General features: G+C 44.2%; 1 protein-coding gene across 3 annotated transcripts in view; it reads left to right on the forward strand.

Moving 5' to 3' along the window:
• The window catches only part of ORC4 (origin recognition complex subunit 4), an 83,784-nt gene that overhangs the window by 41,039 nt on the left and 23,346 nt on the right, over window positions 1-19,399 (forward strand). The gene's annotated exons all lie outside the window — the stretch shown is intronic.

The raw sequence follows: 19,399 nt of genomic DNA on the forward strand, positions 1-19,399 counted from the left end.
ATTTTTTTATCAAATAGATTTTTATTGAAATTTTTTCCAAAAGTACAGTCCATAATGGTACATAGTAATAGTATAAGGTATTCAACGTGTTTGTCAAAAAAAGCATGTAGTGTACATATTGCAGACAGAAAATAACTTTTTATTCATTTTGTGCCATTGGCGTTCAGTGGACAGTAAGGCACGTATTGTCCTATTGTTTTTAACCTTGTCCAAGGACTTAGAGTTGTGGATTCAACTTTAATATAAAAGAATAAGAAGAAGTAACCAGTAACAAATAACATTTCCAAAGGCCTCTGGTCTCTGGCTCACTATCGTCTGTTTCATTCAGATTGTCAGATTTGAGCTTTCTGACATGGTGCATTATCCTGCTGGAAGTAGCCAACAGGAGATGGTTACATTGTAGTCATAAAGGGATGGACATGGTCAGCAACAATACTCAGGTAGACCGGGGCATTTAACCTCCCTGGCGGTATGATTATGTCAGATTTTTGAGTCTCAAAGTGGTACATAGAAATTTGACGTTTTTAAATTTTATTTCTGTAATTCTAAAGCCCCATACACACTATCAGATTTTCTGCTTTTTTTTTTTTTCCCTTCAGATTTACCAAAAGCATATAATATGAGGTCAAACTTTAAGAGTTTCAATTTGTATGCAATCAGGCAGGCCCTTGTACTACATGCTTTTGGTAAATCTGAAGGAAAAAATCAGCAGAAAATCTGATAGTGTGTATGGGGTTTTAGGAATAACTCGCTTAAATCTGTCCAAACAAGAGTCTAGTAGACCACCTGGGTATGATGACGTTTGAAACACAAAATCATTAATTATAATATAATAACTATAAATAATAATACATTTTATTCAATAAATTTTATTCAATAATGTAATTAAATTAAAAATGCTGAAATTTGTCCAAACATGGGTGCAATATTACTAGTCATTGGTTTAGTAAACATCACGGGTACGAAAAATTTTGAAACGTGGGACTGCACAAAGTCAGACTTCACAATCAAGACAATGGAACCTGCTTTCCTTTTTGGATTTTCTTTCCACTGTCATCTCGCTTTGAGCAACAAACCACTCGCATCACTGTAGGTGCTGACTTTTTCTCAGTTGGTGGGATGTAGTCAATGAAGTGACGACCAGTCAAGCGTTCCAGGTTGACCACGCCAGCAGCACGACGTCCAGCTCTATTCACAGCCATTTGGTGTGTGGTTCACAAAGATCAGTTTGGCAACTTTCTAAAGTCAGAATGAATCACAGGCTTGTCACTTTTTTTTTTTTTGGACAGAATGCAGGCATTCCACAAGCATTGCTCAAGAAGACCTTCTTGTACTATTTTTTGTTTCCACGTTGCTGGATAGAATGTCATTGCTTGGTCGGCTCTGTCAACACCTCCCAAGGTGTTATTGTAATCGATCACTGCTTGTGGCTTCATGATTTTTTTTCCCACCTTTTGTGTGTAGCATATCTGTGTCGGTATTATGGATTGTACTCATTAGGCACACATCTTTCTTGTCACGTCATTGCAGTGCCATCATTTTTGCCTTTCTGCCAGGAAACCATTTCTCCAGTCTTCAACTTCTTATTGCCAAACATTGGTGGCATGTTGCGCTGGTTAGCCCTAACAGTTTCATAGGCATCGGTTTTGTTCTGCAGAAGACACTCTTAACGTTTAGGAGATGTGTAAAAGTTGTCAGTAGTTCTGCAATAGCCCTGATTTAGCAATGGCTCAATCAGTGAAAGAACGTTAGATGTTGCCATTCCATAGTTGCTGTATTTTGGGTTGAATTTTTGTTCCTTTCCCAGTGTATAGGACTGAATTTCAAATGTAGCCAGTTGACTTCCCTTGTAGGGCATTAGACTTTCATCTATGCTGTCTCTTTCTGGCACATAGCTCTGTTGGAAATTTTTGAGACTCATTTGAGATACTTCCCAAATTTTCTTGAGTTTTGGTGCAGGATGAATAGTTTCATCAAATCCTTTGTTGTTTTTGAAGTGTTAGTTCTTCATGATCAGGTTAAATCTGTACTCTGACATGACTGTGCCAAATAATGGAGTGGCAAGTAATTGGATAGGCCTCATGTACACTGCTGCTTTAAATGGACATTTAGGAGCAGTTGGGTGTGTTGTGTGTGTTGTGTGTTTGTTTTTTGTTTTTTTTATAATAACTCTCCTCTGTTATCTTATCAGTACGTTTACACAGGGTCCTTTCTAGGCAGTTGAGTTTAGAAACATTTTTTGGAACGCAAAAAAAGACTTTAGAAGGGATGTTCAGAGGCATTTGAAACGCCAAATGCCTGTAACGGCTTGTAAACCCGGTAGCTCGTGTTTAGCCATGTTTAGTTTACAACCGTTTTTTTTTTTTTATTCTTGGTTAAGGATAAGCTTGGTGTTGGAGTCGAATGCACGTTCGACACGAAAACCGGCTTTTCGCCCGTTCAGCAAAGCCAGAACTCTGTGGGCCGTTCGGGCCAAATTTGTGTGGCGCTCATGGCCCACAATGCACTGCGCCATCGCAGTGCATTGCTTGCTCATGATTGGCCAAGCATGCACTGTGACGCCACATGCTTGGCCAATCACAGCGCCAGCAGCTAGGAGAGCCATGATTGGCCACAGGCAGGATGCCTGTGGCCAATTATAGCTCAGGCTGTTTAGTACACTCCCCACACTATATAAGGCCGCCAGCGCGGTGGCCTTGTGTAGTGTTCCAGCGTCTGCAGGAGTTAGTGGGTGTTGTGTGCCTCCAGCGCAGTATACACCTGTAGCTACCTATATTGCTCTTCTCTAATTGAGCCATCCGCAGGAGTTCGTGGGTGTTGTGTGCTTCCAGCGCAGTATACACCTGTAGCTACCTATATTGCTCTTCTCTAATTGAGCCATCTGCAGGAGTTAGTGGGTGTTGTGTGCTTCCAGCGCAGTATACACCTGTATCTACCTATATTGCTGGTCTCTAATTGAGCCATCTGCAGGAGTTAGTGGGTGTTTTCTGCCTCCGGCACAGCACAATATACACCTGTATCTACCCTTTATTGCTGGTGTTCTCCAATACAGCCATCTGCAGGAGTTAGTTGGTGTTGTGTGCCTCTAGCGCAGTATACACCTGTATCTACCCTTTATTGCTGGTGTTCTATCATACAGGCATCTGAAGGAGTTAGTGGGTGTTGTGTGCCTCCAACACAATATACACTACCCAATTACTGGTTTTCCCATCTCCCTGCAGGCCATTATCATGTCTGGAAGGCCAACAAGGAGAGGCAGACAGGCACGAGCCAATAAAAGAGGGCAAGCAGGCTCTGTGTCTAGAGACAACCGTGCTGGTTGTGGACGTGGTGCATCGTCGTCAGCACGTGGCCATGGGACACGCTTGTCCTTATTTCCGGCAGCTGGACGCGTTGAGCCGCATCATGTCGAAGACTTGGTAGAGTGGATGACCAAGCCCTCTTCATCCTCCTCACCCAGGCTCAGGGTACTAGCAAAGCAGCTGCCAACGCATCCTCTTCCCTCGTCTCAATGTCGTCATCATCAGTCACTCCTTCCCTAGACCCACGATGTCCTCCTGTTTGAGCACAGTGTTGGGTACATGCTCCAGGAGGATGCCCAGTGTTTTGTAGGCTCTGATGATGATACTCAGCTAGAGGAAGGCAGTAGAGTGCAGAGAGAGGGGATGCTCAAGAAGGACAGCAATCTGGCAGTCATGTTCCACAAGCTGCAGCATACTGCCAGGTTTTCTCCAGTGGTGAAGAGGGAGGGGATGATGAGGTCACTGACTCCACGTGGGTGCCTGGTAGGAGAGAGGAGGAGGAGGCACATCTCCAACGAGGCAGGATGCCCTCCGGGGCCCGCTTAGGGGCAGCACACTGACTGAATCACACCGCAGAGCTCTGCCTGTGCAGGGCGCTGCCTCTGCACATTATTCTAAAAGTTCTTTGGTGTGGGCCTTTTTTGAGACGAGTGCATCAGATCGCACCACTGCTATTTGCAACATATATCGCAAGCGTATCTCGCATGGCCAAAACATCAGCCGCTTGGGCACCACATGCTTGACCAGACATATGTTGACCTGCCATGCAGCTCATTGGCAAGCTTACCTCAAAGACCCACACCAAAGAACAAAGCGGACCTCTCCTTGCTCCTCATCAGCTGCGATCTCCAACCCCACTAGACCTTCATTCCTCTCTGAAACCTGCACTGAGAGGAATGAAGGTGTAGAATTAGGTGTGTCACAGCCAAGTACTTGCGGGCACTCTGCTAGCAGTACACCCATGTCCGATTGTAGCAGGCAAATTTCCCTGCCCCAGCTGCTGGACCGTATAAAGAAGTTCACTCCCAGCCATCCACATGCCCAGCAGTTGAATGCTAGCTTGGCTAAATTGCTAGCACTTCAACTGCTGCCTTTTCAGTTAGTAGACTCGGCCCCCTTCCGTGAGTTTGTGCAATGTGCAGTTCCTCAGTGGCAAGTCCCCAAGCGCCACTTTTTCTCACGGAAGGCGATTCCGGCTCTCTACCTGCATGTGGAAGGCAATGTCCTTGCCTCGCTGGACAGGGCGGTCAGTGGTAAGGTGCATATTACCGCTGACTCATGGTCCAGCAGGCATGGACAGGGACGTTACCTGTCTTTCACGGCCCATTGGGTCACTCTTCTGGCAGCTGGGAAGGATGCAGGACAAGGTGCAGTAGTGTGGGAGGTTGTTCCGCCACCACGCTTCCAAAATGCTACTACTGGTTGTGACACCTCTCTCCTCCACCCCCTCCTCTTCTTCTTCCTCCATGGCCTCTTCCAGTGCTCTGTCCTCGGAACCAGCGGTGCTCCGTAGGCGTTCAAGGGGCTACGCAAGTACGCAGGCAAAACAATGCCATGTCATCAATGAGTACCTGTGCGACTACGGCACCAGGACAGGGTCAGGGGAGCTCGGTTTTTTTCTCACCACGCCAGTGGGGCATGATCAGGGATGCATGCACTGTCCTGTCATCGTTTGAGGAGGCCACAAGGATGGTGAGCAGTGGCAGTGCATGCATCAGTGACACTGTACCTCTTGTCCACCTCTTGGAGCATACGCTACGTGGAATAATGGACAGGGCACTTGAGGCAGAACAGAGGCAGGAAGAGGAGGACTTCCTTGCCTCTCAAGGCCCCCTTTATCCAGACAGTGTTCCTGCTCCCCCCCCCCCCCCCAATCACACAGGACGAGGAGGAGGATGATGGTGTCAGCATGGAGGTGGAGCCTGGCACTCAGCATCAGCAGCAGTCTTGTAGGGATGATTTACAGTCCCAAGAAACCCCTGGACTTGTACGTGGCTGGGAGGAGTTGGCTGCGGATCATGTTGTCCTTAGTGACCCAGAGGACTCCGGACCGAATGCCTCAGCTTACCTATGCTGCATGGCCTCCCTGATCCTGAAAAGCCTGCGGAAGGATCCTCGTATTCTTCGGATCAAGGAGAGGGACCATTACTGGCTGGCCACTCTCCTTGATCCACGGTATAAGGGTAAGGTTGCCGACCTTATCTTGCCGTCGCACAGGATGAGACATCTCCGGGAGGCCTTGCAGAAATGTCTGTGCAACGCATTCCCAGAGACTGGGAGGTTACAAACTCCTGGTCCTGGACAACGTGTTGCTGAGGCCTCGGTCAGAAGGAGCGGTGGAGGAGGGGGCCGTCTGACCGATGCGTTCAGACAGTTTAGTCCGCAGCCCCAAGGTATGATCGGTTCCAGTAACCATCACCAGCGTTTGATTTACATGGTGCAGGAATACCTAGGGGCAAGGTCAGACTTGGACACCTTTCCCACCGAAAATCCTCTGGCTTATTGGGTCTTGAGGATGGATCACTGGCCAGAGCTTGCACAGTATGCAATTGAGCTTCATAAAGATGAATCGGTCTTGAATCACCACCAGCTGCCAAGCACCTGAAGCTGATGTAACCGAATTTTTTTTTTGAAATATCGCATCCCTTTAAGACTGCCTATGCTGATGCTGAGTGACTGTCCTGTTAAGTTGACTGTCCATCCTCTTCCTCCTCCGCTGATATCTTGGAAGAACATTTTTGGTTCTGCGTGATGCCACCAGCCCAATTTTTCAGCCCCTGTTTAACAGGGGCATGTAATACAATTTTTGATGCAATGCTTTGCAGCAGGGCTCATTCCTGCACTCCAACTAGAGTATCTGGGAGAGGTTGCAGTGTCGTGGCACCAGTGCCTAAGGCCCAATTTTTCAACCCCTGTTTAACAGGGGCATGCAATTACAATTCTTGATATAATATTTCACAGCAGGGCCCGTTCCTGTGCCCACAGAGAGTAACTGTGAGGACTTAATGTTGTGGCACCAGCACCACCACCACCACAACCACCAAAGGCCCAATTTTTCTACCACTGTTCAACAATGTCATGTAATTACAATTCTTGATATAATCGTTCACAGCAGGGCGCTCCAGCACCCACTAAGAGTCACTTTGAGGGCTTGCAGTGTTGTGGCAACACCAACACCTTATTCCGCCGTTTCTGCAGAGCATATAGGGCAGGCCCCTACTTTCAAACATCCGACTTACAAACGTCTCCTACTTGAAAATGGAAGGAGACAACAGGAAGTGAGATGAGAAAAGACGGACGGCAAAACAAATTATATAGGGGTGATAACCCTTCCCTATGTTTTCCAAAAAGCTTAAAAAAAGATTTTTTGACTGGAGCTACACTTTAAAAATGTACCAGTTCAAAATTACAAACAGATTTAACTTAACACAACAAACCTACACAGTCCCTGTCTTGTTTGCACCGCCTGTATACTCCTGTTCTGAGTATATAGGGCCTGGGGGCTCCACGCCTTTCCTGTTTTTAATATGGGTACGGGGTTCCCCTTAATATCCGTACAAGACCCAAAGGGGCTGGTAATGGGCAGGGGGGGGCTACCTGTGCCATTTTTCTCAATGATTGTCATCCATCTTGCCGGAACCAGATATTACTTTTTTCCGTTAAATGTCACTTTGTGCTGGGACTGTTCTAAACACAGGAAACACGTGGCACTTCACAGGCATATTTAAAGGAATATTTCACTTTTTTTTTTCACTTTAATCGTCATTAAAATCAGTGCTCCCGAAAAAACTGCAGTTTTTAAAAACATTTTAGGCATTGTCCCATGTCCCCCGGGGCAGGAGCCAGGTCCCCAAACCCTTTTTAGGACAATATCTTGCATATTAGCCATTAAAAGTGGCACTTTTTATTTCGAACGTTCGAGTCCCATAGACTTCAATGGGGTTCTAAGGTTCGCACAAATTTTTGGTCCGTATGAAAGTTCTGGTGCGAACCCAACCGGGGGGTGTTTGGCTCATCCCTATTGGTTATTTGGAAAAAAAAAAGTTAGATGTAATGCAGGGGTTTCCCCACGACTCCCTGAAGTATTAGGCCCAGAAATTTCCAACTGTCATCTTTTGTCACTGGTTCCCACTCTACTAATTGAAAGCTTCCCATGCGTAGTTGCTTGTTGCTCTTGGTACCGGTTTGTCTCCGTAACTATTTTTTCAGTAACCTCATTGGTCAGTAATGGTTGTACAGGGTCTTGAAAAAGTATTCATCCCCCTTGTAATTTGCCACATTTTGTCATGTTAGAACCAAAAGCATAAATGTATTTTATTGGGATTTTATGTGATAGACCAACACACAGTGCCACATAATTGTGAAGTGGAAGGAAAATGATAAATGGTTTTCAAATGTTATCTATATCTGAAAAGTGTGGCGTGTATTTGTATTCAGCCCCCTTTGCTCTGATACCCCCAACTAAAATCTAGTGGAACCAATTGCCTTCAGAAGTCGCCTAATTAGTAAATAAAGTCCACCTTTTGTGTAATTTTATTCTCAGTATAAATACAGCTGTTATATGAAGCCCTCAGAGGTTTTTTAAGCCCCATAGACACTATCAGATTTTCTGCTGATTTTTTCCATCAGATTTACCAAAACCATATAATATGAGGTCAAACCTTAGGGGTTTCAATGTGTATGCAATCAGGCAGGCCCTTGTACTACATGGTTTTGGTAAATCTGAAGGAAAAAATCAGCAGACAATCTGATAGTGTGTATGGGGCTTTAGAGAACCTTGGTTAAAAAAACAGCATCACGAAGGCCAAGGAACACGACAGGTCAGAGATAAAGTTGTGGAGCAGTTTAAAGCAGGGTTAAGTTATAAATAAATATCCCAAGCTTTGAACATCTCATGGAGCACTGTTCAATCCATCATCTGAAAATGGAAAGAGTATGGCACAACTGCAAACCTAGCAAGCCATAGCCGTCCACCTAAACGGACAGGGCTGGGCAATGAGAGCTTTAATTTAAAGAAGCAGCCAAGAGACCCATGGTAACGTTGGAGGAGCTGTAGACATCCATAGCTCATGTGGGAGAATCTTTCCACAGGACAACTATTAGTCGTGCATTCCACAAATCTGGCCTTTATAGAAGAATGTCAAGAAGAAAGCCATTGTTGAAAGAAAGCCATAAGAAGTCCCATTTGCAGTCTGTGAGAAGCCATGTGGGGGGAAACGGCAAACGTTGAAGAAGGTGCTCTGGTCAGATGAGCCCAAAATGTAACTTTTTGGCCTAAAAACAAAACCCTGTGTGGCGGAAAACTAACACTGCACATCACCCTAAACACACCATCCCCATTGTGAAACATTGTGGTGGCAGTATCATGTTGTAGGGATGCTTTTCTTCAGCAGGAACAAGGAAGCTAGTCAGAGTTGATGGGAAGATGGATGGAGCCAAGTACAGGGCAATCTTAAAAGAACCTGTCTGCAAAAGACTTGAGACTGGGGCCTAGGTTCACCTTCCAGCAGAACAACCCTAAATGTACAGCCAGAGCTACAATAGAATGGTTTAGATCATAACAACATATTCATGTTTTAGAATGGCCCAGTCAAAGTCCAGACCTAAATCCAATGGGGAATCTGTGGCAAGACCTGAAAATTGCTGTTCACATATGCTCTCTATTTAAAATCTGACAGAGCTTGAGATTTTTTGCAAAGAATTGGCACAAATTTTACTCTCTAGATGTGCTAAGCTGGTAGAGACATACCCAAAAAGACTTGCAGCTATAATTGTAGAACCACCTATTGACTCAGGGGGGCTGAATACAAATGCACGCTCCACTTTTCACATATTTATTTGTAAAAAAAATTGAAAACCATTTATAATTTTCCTTCCACTTCACAATTATGTGCCACTTTGTGTTGGTCCATTACATAAAATCCCAATAAAATACTTTTAAGTTTTTGGTTGTAACATGACAAAATCTGTAAACTTCCAAGGGTTATCAATACTTTTTCAAAGCACTGTAGGTATGCCAAGGGGTTGTCTTCTTGAACGTCCACTTTCATACCATATTTATCTGGCTGACCTCCGGCAGGTGGTATCGCATGGTCTCCGCATCAGTTCTTATGTGAGTACTTTCAGTTATGGCGGTTTATCTGTTCATCAGTTCATCATCATCCTTAATCCCTCCAACCCCCCAGTCTGTGGTTATATCCAACTAGAATGGTGATTTTTATCCTTTTTTTAGTATGTGGATGCACTCACTCCTGATGAGTGGATAGAAGTCCATGAAACATCGTTGAGCTTATTTTGATGCATCCATTTCATATGTGGTTTTATTGCTTTACCACCCTGATATGTTATGTCTACTCCATTTGGGGGACTGTGATGTACAATATTTACTTTGTGTCATGTTGGTGACTATCCTCAATATGTATGTTGATGATTTGTATTTTATATGCCAATGTGCTATTATGCATTTATATGGGTTTATCCATGCCCTATCTTTGGTCTAATAAAGAATATCATTTTTTACATATGTAATTGTTTTGTCTGGCTCTATCCCACGCACCTCATCTAAAGTCCCACCCTCCCCCCTTTTTTGCTTTCATACCAGATGATCCAGTAAATGAGAATCTTGGAGGTGCTGCATGATCCGTACCACAGTCCATAGAGCACCAAGTTCGCACATCACTGAGCTCAGTCGCAGAATCATCGCTGTCGTCACTTTCCGTGCCCGATTATGAATTTCCCCATGAATCACTATTTCTCAATTCTGCAAGTGATTCTAATTAGCTATCGCGGTTTTCAAGCTGGTTATAAACCGCTTTTGATCTAGAGGCATGCTTTTTGGATACAATGGACGCTCTCAAGTTTCCGGGCAGAAAGAATGTCCGTAAGAACAATAAAACTGCAGGCAAGACACTGGACAAAGCATTAGGGATAAACTGAGGTCCAATAAGATTACAATGTATTGTGTATGTGTTGTGGTTTATACTTTTCTAAATTGCCGCCAGGTTCCGCAACGTCTTTCCAATCTTCTATTGTCCAATTTTGGTGAGCCTGTGCTAATTGTAGCCTCAGTTTCCTGTTCTTAGCTGACCACAATGGCACCCGGTGTGATCGTCTGCTGCTATGGCCCATCTGCTTCAAGGCACGATGTGTTGTGTGTTCAGAGATGGTACTCTGCATACCTTGGTTGTAATGAGTGGTTTTTTGAGTTACTGTTGCCTGAACCTCATTGTGAACCTATTGTCTGCCCATTCTCCTTTGACCTCTGACATCGGTAAGGCATTTTCATCCACTCAACTGCCGCTCACTGGATTTTTTTTTTTAAACCATTCTCTGTAAACCCTAGAGAAGACAGCATGAAAATCCCAGTATATCAGCGGTTTTTGAAATTCTCAGACTAGCCCATCTAGCACCATAGTGGAGAGGGATTATAACACCTCTCAGGTTTGTATTAAGGTCTGTCGCCATTGAGTAGACTCATCCTCTCATTGGTGTCTTTGGGAGGAATTGTGCCCCATCGTTGGTGTCTTTGGGAGGAATTGTGCCCCATCGTTGGTGTCTGGGAGGAATTGTGCCCCTTCACTGGTTTTGGTGGGGGGAATTATGCCCCATTGTTATCCGTGGATGAAATTATGCCCCAAAGGTCAGATAAAAGCCAGCAAAGGGCTGCAGTTTTGAGACCACTGCTCTAGAAGTACATAGAGGTTTGAAAGCCCGTATAAGTAAGTGGTGGTATTGAGAGTTATCTTTTTATATGTTCAAAACGTTGTAGTGTAGATTCGCTACAGTGTGCCAAAATGGTTGGCAGGTCCACCATATATGAAAAATGATTCCAGTTTGTTCTGAGACATGGGAAGCACAGTGGCTAAGTGGTTAGCACTTTCACGTAGCAGCACTAGGGTCATCCGTCTGAATCCCAACCAGGACACTACCTGCCTGGCATTTTGTATGCTCTTCCTGTGCCTGTGTGGGTTTCCTCTGGGTACTGCAGTTTCCTCCCACACTCTAAAGACATGCTGGTAGGTTAATCCGATCCTTTTTAAATTGGCCCTAGTATGTGTATGAATGTGAGTTGGGGACCTTAGATTGTAAGCTCCTTAAGGGACTGATGTGAATGTACAATATATATGTGTAAAGCACTGCGTAAATTGATGGCACTATATAAGTACCTGTAACAAATAAAATGTCCAGCAGTGGTCTGGCATGTGAGTGATGGATTGTGTAACTTGTTTTATTTGGATGTAGTTTATTTGCACATAGGTGAAAGGGATCTGAGTGTTTAATTTTTATCATTCCTGAAGAGTGTCGACTGGTAAAAGTTTTAGTCCTCGTTTCTGATCTCGCTTATGGGAAAGAGAAATTTCAGTTTCCATGGCAATACCATGTGGGGAGTGTGACTGTCTGGTATAGCTGGTGTATGGAGAGAGGAAATCGTAGGGGAAATAGAGGAAGTCTAATGGAATTTGATTTTGCATATGTTCTAGATCCCTTTTTTGTGAAATTTGTTTTGCAGAGGGAGGTCTAAGTTCTTGAAGTTGATGGCTGGGTCCTGTAGGAAAGTGCCGCAGTGCACTATGGTAATCCAGAATTTTTCAGTCTCAGATCATTAATTATAGGAGTATAAATTGACCAGAAAATTACTGGTCTTGGATAGGATGTGTAGTAGTTAATGGAATTAGGGAATATTAATCCCCCCCCCCCCCCATAAATTTTAGGGGCTGTGAGAATGGCTTTAGTGACACTGTTTTTTATATGCTCCCCAGGTGAAATAAAGTAGATCTTGTTGGAGTTTTTTCATGTTCAACTAAGGAACACTGACTGCGAGTGTTTTGTCATTATAGTAAACTAACAGTCCTTTTTAATGGGAACCATTGTATAGGCAAGATGTTATGTAGTACCGAGCAGCATAGAAGTTTTCCGATTTCCTGCAAGAGGTGGGTTTAGTTGGCATTGTACGGTTTAGGGGTTAGCCATCAAGTTGATGCCTAAATATTGAATACTCTTGGTGTTCCAAGAGTAGCGATATGAAGAGGAGACGGCTTAAATGATCCGTTGTGAGTGGAGATCGCTCTGGGAGGCTGCAAAGAGTTTGATGCATGATACAAATAAGGGGGGACAGAGGGCATCTTTGGGGGGGAGGAGGAATCACATGGGGAAGTTTTTACAAAGGTGTGTAATAGTGTTAAAATCCATGGAGGTGTCTGTGATGAGGAACATGATTTGGCATTGCTGGAAGATTGGTCAAAGCATTGGAAACTGAAGTTCAGTGTTTCTAAATGTAAAATAATGCAACTAGGGGAAAAAAGAATCCCTTGAGAGGGTACAATATTGGGGGGGGGGGGGGCAATGTTGGTCAGCATTACAGAAGAAAAAGATTTGGGGGTAAATATTTGAGATGACTGCAAAATGAGCTAATGGTGTGACCAAGAAGTGGGAAAAGCAAATAGAATTCTAGAATGCATCGCTAAAGGGATCAACAGCATGAAGGAGGTGGTTCTTATTCCCCTAATATTTTTTTATTTTTTGTATAATCTTTATTTAGAACAAAATTAACATGTTATAGCAAACAGATTCAGATAGTTAAGGACTAACCGAAATAGGCATGTATCAAAAAGGTACATACAAGCAGGAGAGTAAAGTAAAGGAGTAACAACGCTTGTCACATTAAGCCGTGATACAGGGTTTTTGTTCCTGGGCAGTTAGGGACATTCTGTGGCAGTGATATCCATGGATAATATCCTAAAAATACACAAGTATATACATTATATGGGGGCTGTGGCAAGCCCTACAGCCAGCACTAAGCCCACCTACGTAGCTGAAGATTCTAGAAAGGATATAAGGCAACCTGTTGGCAGAGACACTGGGAGAGGGGGGCCAATTTAGCCTCCGGCTAACCTCTCCCAGCACACCATCCAGGACAGGAGTGCCTGTGGTAAACATTCAGTGCCGAAAGGGAGAAAACTATGCCATCCCCCAGAGGCTTCCCCTTCGGCAGCAAGGTACTGTAGCCATAAGTCCAGTTAGCACAGTGTGAGTGAAATGAAGGTCCAAACCCACGTAACCTGGAGAGTTTACATTGTTCTAAAGAATGAGGGGGAGAGAGCGAGATTAGGGGAAAAAGGGATATGAGCAGGGGTTGACAAATTTGCTTGGAATCTAGGAGCCAGCTTAAAAAGTTAGGAGCCAGGTCCATGACGGCGATCCGGACCTGTCCCTGGCCTGACATGGAGACGAGTGAGGGGAAGATAGCAGCGCCGTCGCCGCCCCCCCTGTACCGCCCCCCCCCCCCCCCCCCCGTCTCCAAGTCATTGCCCATAGCTCTTAGAGGGACATTTTATTTATTTTTTTCAAATGACAATTTTTTTTTCAATTGCATTTTAGTGTAAATATGAGATCCGAGGTCTCTCTGACCCCAGATCTCATATTTAAGAGGACCTGTCATGCTTTTTCTATTACAAGGGATTTTTAGATTCCTTGTAATAAGAATAAAAGTGACACAACATTTGAACAGTGGAAAAAAAAAAAAAAAGTTAAAATAAGAAGAAAAAATAATAATTTTTAAACGCGCCCTGTCCTGCCCGCATATAAAATCGGTGTTCGAACCACACATAGGAGGTAGCGCCGTGATCGGTAGAGCGAGAGCAATAATTCTAGCCCCAGACCTCCTCTGTAACTCAAAACGTGCAACCTGTAGAATTTTTTTAAACGTCGCCTATGGAGATTTTAAAGGGTAAAAGTTTGTCGCCATTCCATGAGTGGGTGCAATTTTGAAGCGTGACATGTTGGGTATCAATTTACTCGGTGTAACACTATCGTTCACAATATAAAAAATAATTGGGTTAACTTTACTGTTGTCTTATTTTTTTATTAACTAAATTATTTTTCCCAACAAAAGTGCGCTTGTAAGTCCGCTGCACAAATACGGTGTGACAGACAGTATTGCAACAACCACCATTTTATTCTCTAGGGTGTTAGAATAAAAAATATATATAATGTTTAGGGGGTTCTAAATAAAGGGAAGAAAAGGCAGGTAATATAAAACACTCAGAGGGAGCTTCATTAGCATTGCTGGTTTGTCATACCAACGGCGACCACAAGAGGGCGCCAGATTCCATAAGGAATCATAGGACCGCAGAAGGCCTCAAAGCCGCGGCCTAAATTTTCGGCCGCCGGCGGAACGGCCCGACGCGATCACGCTGGGGGGGGGTCCACAGAGACAGGATACCCCCAGCTGTGCTGCCCCAGGCGCGAGGTCGCTATTTCTAGTCGCCAATGCGACCTGGCGCCCGGGTTTTGTCGAGCCCTGGATATGAGCATACCTGTTTTCTTACGTGGAGTCTTCAGATTTGCATTGAGCGAACCACATCGAGGCTGGACAACCTCCACAGGCAGTGGGGAAGGCTATCTCGCAACAAGAGTATCTCTACCCTTGTGGGATCTAAGGGGCGGTTTTGCCAGCTCTAGCAGTGTTCAGTCTAGACTGGAGGATAATTGCCCAGGTTGGCCACATAGTCCATCCAGGGTGCCCATATACTGTGGAAGCGTTCACGAGTACTCCTACAGGTCGCTATCCAATCCTCTGCCTCACGAATGTAGGGCTGCAACTAACGATTATTTTCATAATCGATTAGTTGGCCGATTATTGTTTCGATTATTCGATTAATCAGTTAATAACCTTTAAAAAAAAAAGTGTGGTGTATAATTTAGTTAATATGTAAACTTTAAAAAAAAGGAAATTTAGACTTAAATATCTCTATACAGTGGTAAATATAAAATAACCAATTATATGGTTAGGGAGCAAAATCTCTAATCCACTCTGAGAATAACAGACAGAAGAGATATACTGTATATACTATTAGAGGACATATATACTGTATATTACAATTAAAAAGGTGAATCTGGTAAACATCAGACTCAGATCAAATTTTTTTATTTAAAGAAAAAAAAAAAAATAACTTAAGACTGCTTTGCCGATTTTCAAACAGAACTGTAATGCATTATATGCTGGCCATACAAAAACAATGTCTTCCTTAAGTAATTGTAAGAATGTTTGTTCGATTTTCTAATTGTTAGTGGGGGTCAAATCGACATTCGTTTTCAACCACAGTGACGGGAAAATTTTGAAATAATTAGAAAACTTCTTAGTCAAAGGAATTTTCAGACAGTGTATGTGGTTTTTGTTCAGAAATTACATAAAAACAGAATTTTAAAGAAAGTGAAAATTTCAAACAACATTCTTTCATTCAGCGAATGTACAAAGCTTTTTTCGTATGAATATTCCCATCTGAAAATTGATACGTGTGAGGCCAGCATAAGGCTCAATACACACCTATGCCGTTTGCTTTTGATCTGTTTTTGCTCTGCGTTTTAATTTTTGTGCACGTGATTTTGCTGCAATTTGCCTGTTTGCATTTTTTTTTTGCCAATTTGTTGTTGGGCAGATTAAAAAAAAAAAACACAAATTGCTGCAAAAACGCATTACATGCTTTTCTGCATCTGAAGTATAGTGAACCAAAAAAAGCACAGGTTTGCATAAAGAAAAAAGTCCCTGACCCTTTCCAAATACGCAGCAGCTGAAAAAAGCATGGTTGATCTTTTTTGTACTATAAAGGGCTAATATAATTTTTAAACCCCATTTTGTTACTGGCCGATTAATCGATTATGAAAATAGTAATCGATTTATTTCATAATCGATTAGTTGTATCGGCACTACACGCATGTCATTCACCTTGCCAATCCATTCCTCCCTTGTAGGAATTTGTGGCTGCTTCCAGTAAATTGGGAGTAAGTGTCTGGCCACATTCAACAAATGTGGCAGTGCCCTTTTCTTATATCGACTAATCGGGATCTGATGGACATGTAGGAGGAAGCGGACCATGGATCGAGGGATATCTAGACCTAGGATATCTTTTATTTGGGATTTGATGCCTTCCCAATAGGGCTTGATCCGGGGGCACTCCCACCATATGTTTAGGAGTACGCCTCGGTGTCCACAATCTCACCAACATAGGTCTGATACAGAAGGGTAGATACCTGCCAAATCTGCTGGCACACTATACTAGCAGGACAGAACTTTATAGTTTGTTTCTTGTGTTTTAGACTCAGTAGAGCTTGAGTGAGTGAGCTGGTAAAGGTGGGTCAGCTGAGTCATGCTATTGTGTTCAGCATTACCAACTTTCAGACCTTTTTATATCCGCATTTGCTCTTATGGTATGCAGTAACGGCTCTAACACCAAGACGAAAAGGAGGGGTGAAAGGGGACATCCCTATCTTGCCACTCCTGATTGGGAACTGTGAGGAGAGCACCCAGTTTACCTTGGGTGTGTATAAGATTGCCTTCAGCTATGGAGTTAAAGTAGCTACACATAGGGGTCACTAAGAGTGGAAGGAATGCCTTATAGTATGCCCTGGTGTAGCCATTGGGTCCAAGGCTTTTCCCATTGGGCAAGAATTTCATTATTGGCTCAATCTCATTGGGAGTAATTGGTAACTCCAGCGTGGCGCATTTATCTTTCATCAAGGGAGGAACATCAGCCGAGGCCAGATATTCCTGGATGGCTGCCGATCTGGGCACCTGAGCGTTCAATGGCTGGTCAGGGGTTAAGTTGTACAGTTGGGAGTAATGTTCCTGAAACCCTGAGGCAATTTTAGAAGACCGGACCACAAGTTCACCCGAGGGGGAGTGAACCTTCTGTACCTATTACTGAGTGTACTTCTTTTGAGCATACGACCACATTTATTGCCACGTTCACAGTATTTGAGAAATGTATCTAGTTTGCTTGCGTGCTTGGCGATCTAACAACCGCAAGAACAGTTCCCTCAGGTCGGTCAGCTTCTTCAGTGCCTCAGGGTCTCCGCTATGTTTATGTTGGAGTTCTGCCTTTTGGGGGGCATCAAGAACCTTTTTGAAATCTGCTTGACGCGTTTTTGTGAGCTTGGAGCCTAAGGATATCCATCCCACCCCCCACCTACTGCTTTATGACCCTCCAAAAACTATACTTTTTTACTGAGGCCATCTGTGGAGTTTTCTTTGATATGAGCTATGACATCCGTTACCTTAGCCGCCACTGCAGTATCATCCAACAGATTCTCGTTTAGCCTCCACGTCCAGGCCCTATGGGTGCCGGACAATAAGGTGAAAGCCATCACGGCCGGAGTGTGATCAGAAATCGTTCTGTTCCCGATACATGCATACTGCAGAAGTTCGAGTGTAGGGAGGTCTACATCTATGTGGTCTATTCAGGTATATATGTTGTGTACTTTGGAGTAGTAGCTAAAGTCCCTGTCAGGATGAAGCACCCTCCAACTATCGAGCAGGAGATGTGACTGAAGGGTCTTGCGAAAGTGCTTGAGGAAGGCATAAGAGCACGAGTGTTGGGTATGGGACGTGTCAAGTAAGGGGTCGGGGCTGATGTTGAAGTCGCCACCAAGGACTAGAAAACCCTGCTTAAATTTCATCAATAGTTCTAGGGCCGTGTCTATGAAAGTAAGTTGGTTGGCATTTGAGGCATAGATCGTGGCAAATGTATACAATTTCCCTGCAATAATACCTTTCAGAAATGCATAGCAACCTTGAGGATCTGTTTTGTTTCCCGTGGGCTGGAAGGGGCAGGATTTATGAATCACAACCGTTGTATCCCTGGATTTGGAAATTGGGGAGCTACTATGGAACCACTGGTTGTATAGATGGGTGGGCAGCTTAGGCATTGAATGGGGAGTAAAATGGCTTTCCTCTAGGAAAACCACCTGCGCCTCTGACTTAAGTTCCCACCATAGTTTGCTATGTTTGCCTGGGGAGCAGAGGACACGTACATTATAAGGTATTACCTTAAGTGTAGTCATGGGAGATCTGGAGAATGGGTAGTTTGCCAGATGTGCCAGCTCGCCCGATGCAGACGGTGAAGCGGGGGGGATGCTCCTGGGAGAAGAGGAGGAAGGAGAAGGAAGAGGCGAGAGAACAAACACACAGAAAGTTATCAGTTAAGACAAAAAAATGACAATGTGTCATAAACCATATCAATAAACCAAACCTCTGTAGATCGGTTTCGGGGCGCTCCTCCCTAGGGGTAAGGGGCCTCAAACGCAACTCAGAGTCCCAATAGGGATCTATACCTGAAAAAGGGAGGCCTACATGGGAGCGGGGGGGGGGTTGGGTTAGGATGTCCTACCCCTGTCCACTGCCTCTTGCAAGGTGCCAAGATTGGATAGGTGGGGAGTACTTTATCTAGGTCAAGTGCCCACAGACTGCTAATAATGTCCATGGCGGCAAGGCTGGGGTATACCAAACTATAACATGGGCAATATCAACAATGTATATCAGATACAAAAACAAACGGAGTCGCATGTGTCTTGGGTAGACACAGGCTCTATCTGGAGCCATCTTGGCAGTGGTGAAGTAATGTAAGATCAAGTGGGACAGTCTAGGAAGGGGTTATGTGTAGGGGAGCAGGGTCACCCCACAGCAACAGCAAAAGATCTCAGATACCACCGCAGAGTCCAGGAGAGCCCGCTCTGTCTCTGGAAGTAGAGGGGTCCGACGAGGGATCTGGAGCTGGGTGTTGTCTGTCTTGCGACTTCTGCATTTAGTTGGCAACCGTGGTTGGGGAAGCTGTATCGCAGGTGCGTCAGACGGTCCTCTACAGTCTGAAAAATCCACAGCGTCTAACCTGAGAGTAGAAGTGTAAGGCTCAGGCTGGGTTTACATATATACGAATTGGATGAGCTTTTAACTGCATCCAGTTCGCATAACGTGATTATGAACTGCTTTCAATGTAGCTGGTTCACACATGTGCGGGGCGGCTGCAGTGCGGTTTGAAAAGGGACCTGTGTGTTTTTGGGTCTGGTTCAGGTGCGAATTCAGGGAAAAAGTCTGCCCTGAATCACACATGGACAGACGCGCTCCAGACTGCGAACCGCTGTTGGACATGTGTGAACCCAGCCTTAGTTGTCAGGCAACCTGTTTATTTAAAGCAGAACATCATGAAAAGTTAATATTCACAACTGAATCCAGCTCTGTAATCAAGGCGTTGTTAAATAATTTTATTTTTTTATTTTTATGCAAGCAGTGTAGGTATCTGAATTTGACTTTGTATGAACTTGAT

This window comes from Lithobates pipiens, unplaced genomic scaffold (assembly GCF_037356315.1).
Source record: "Lithobates pipiens isolate NorthernLeopardFrog02 unplaced genomic scaffold, aLitPip1_a1.2 Scaffold_22, whole genome shotgun sequence".
NCBI classification, from domain to species: Eukaryota; Metazoa; Chordata; class Amphibia; order Anura; family Ranidae; genus Lithobates; species Lithobates pipiens.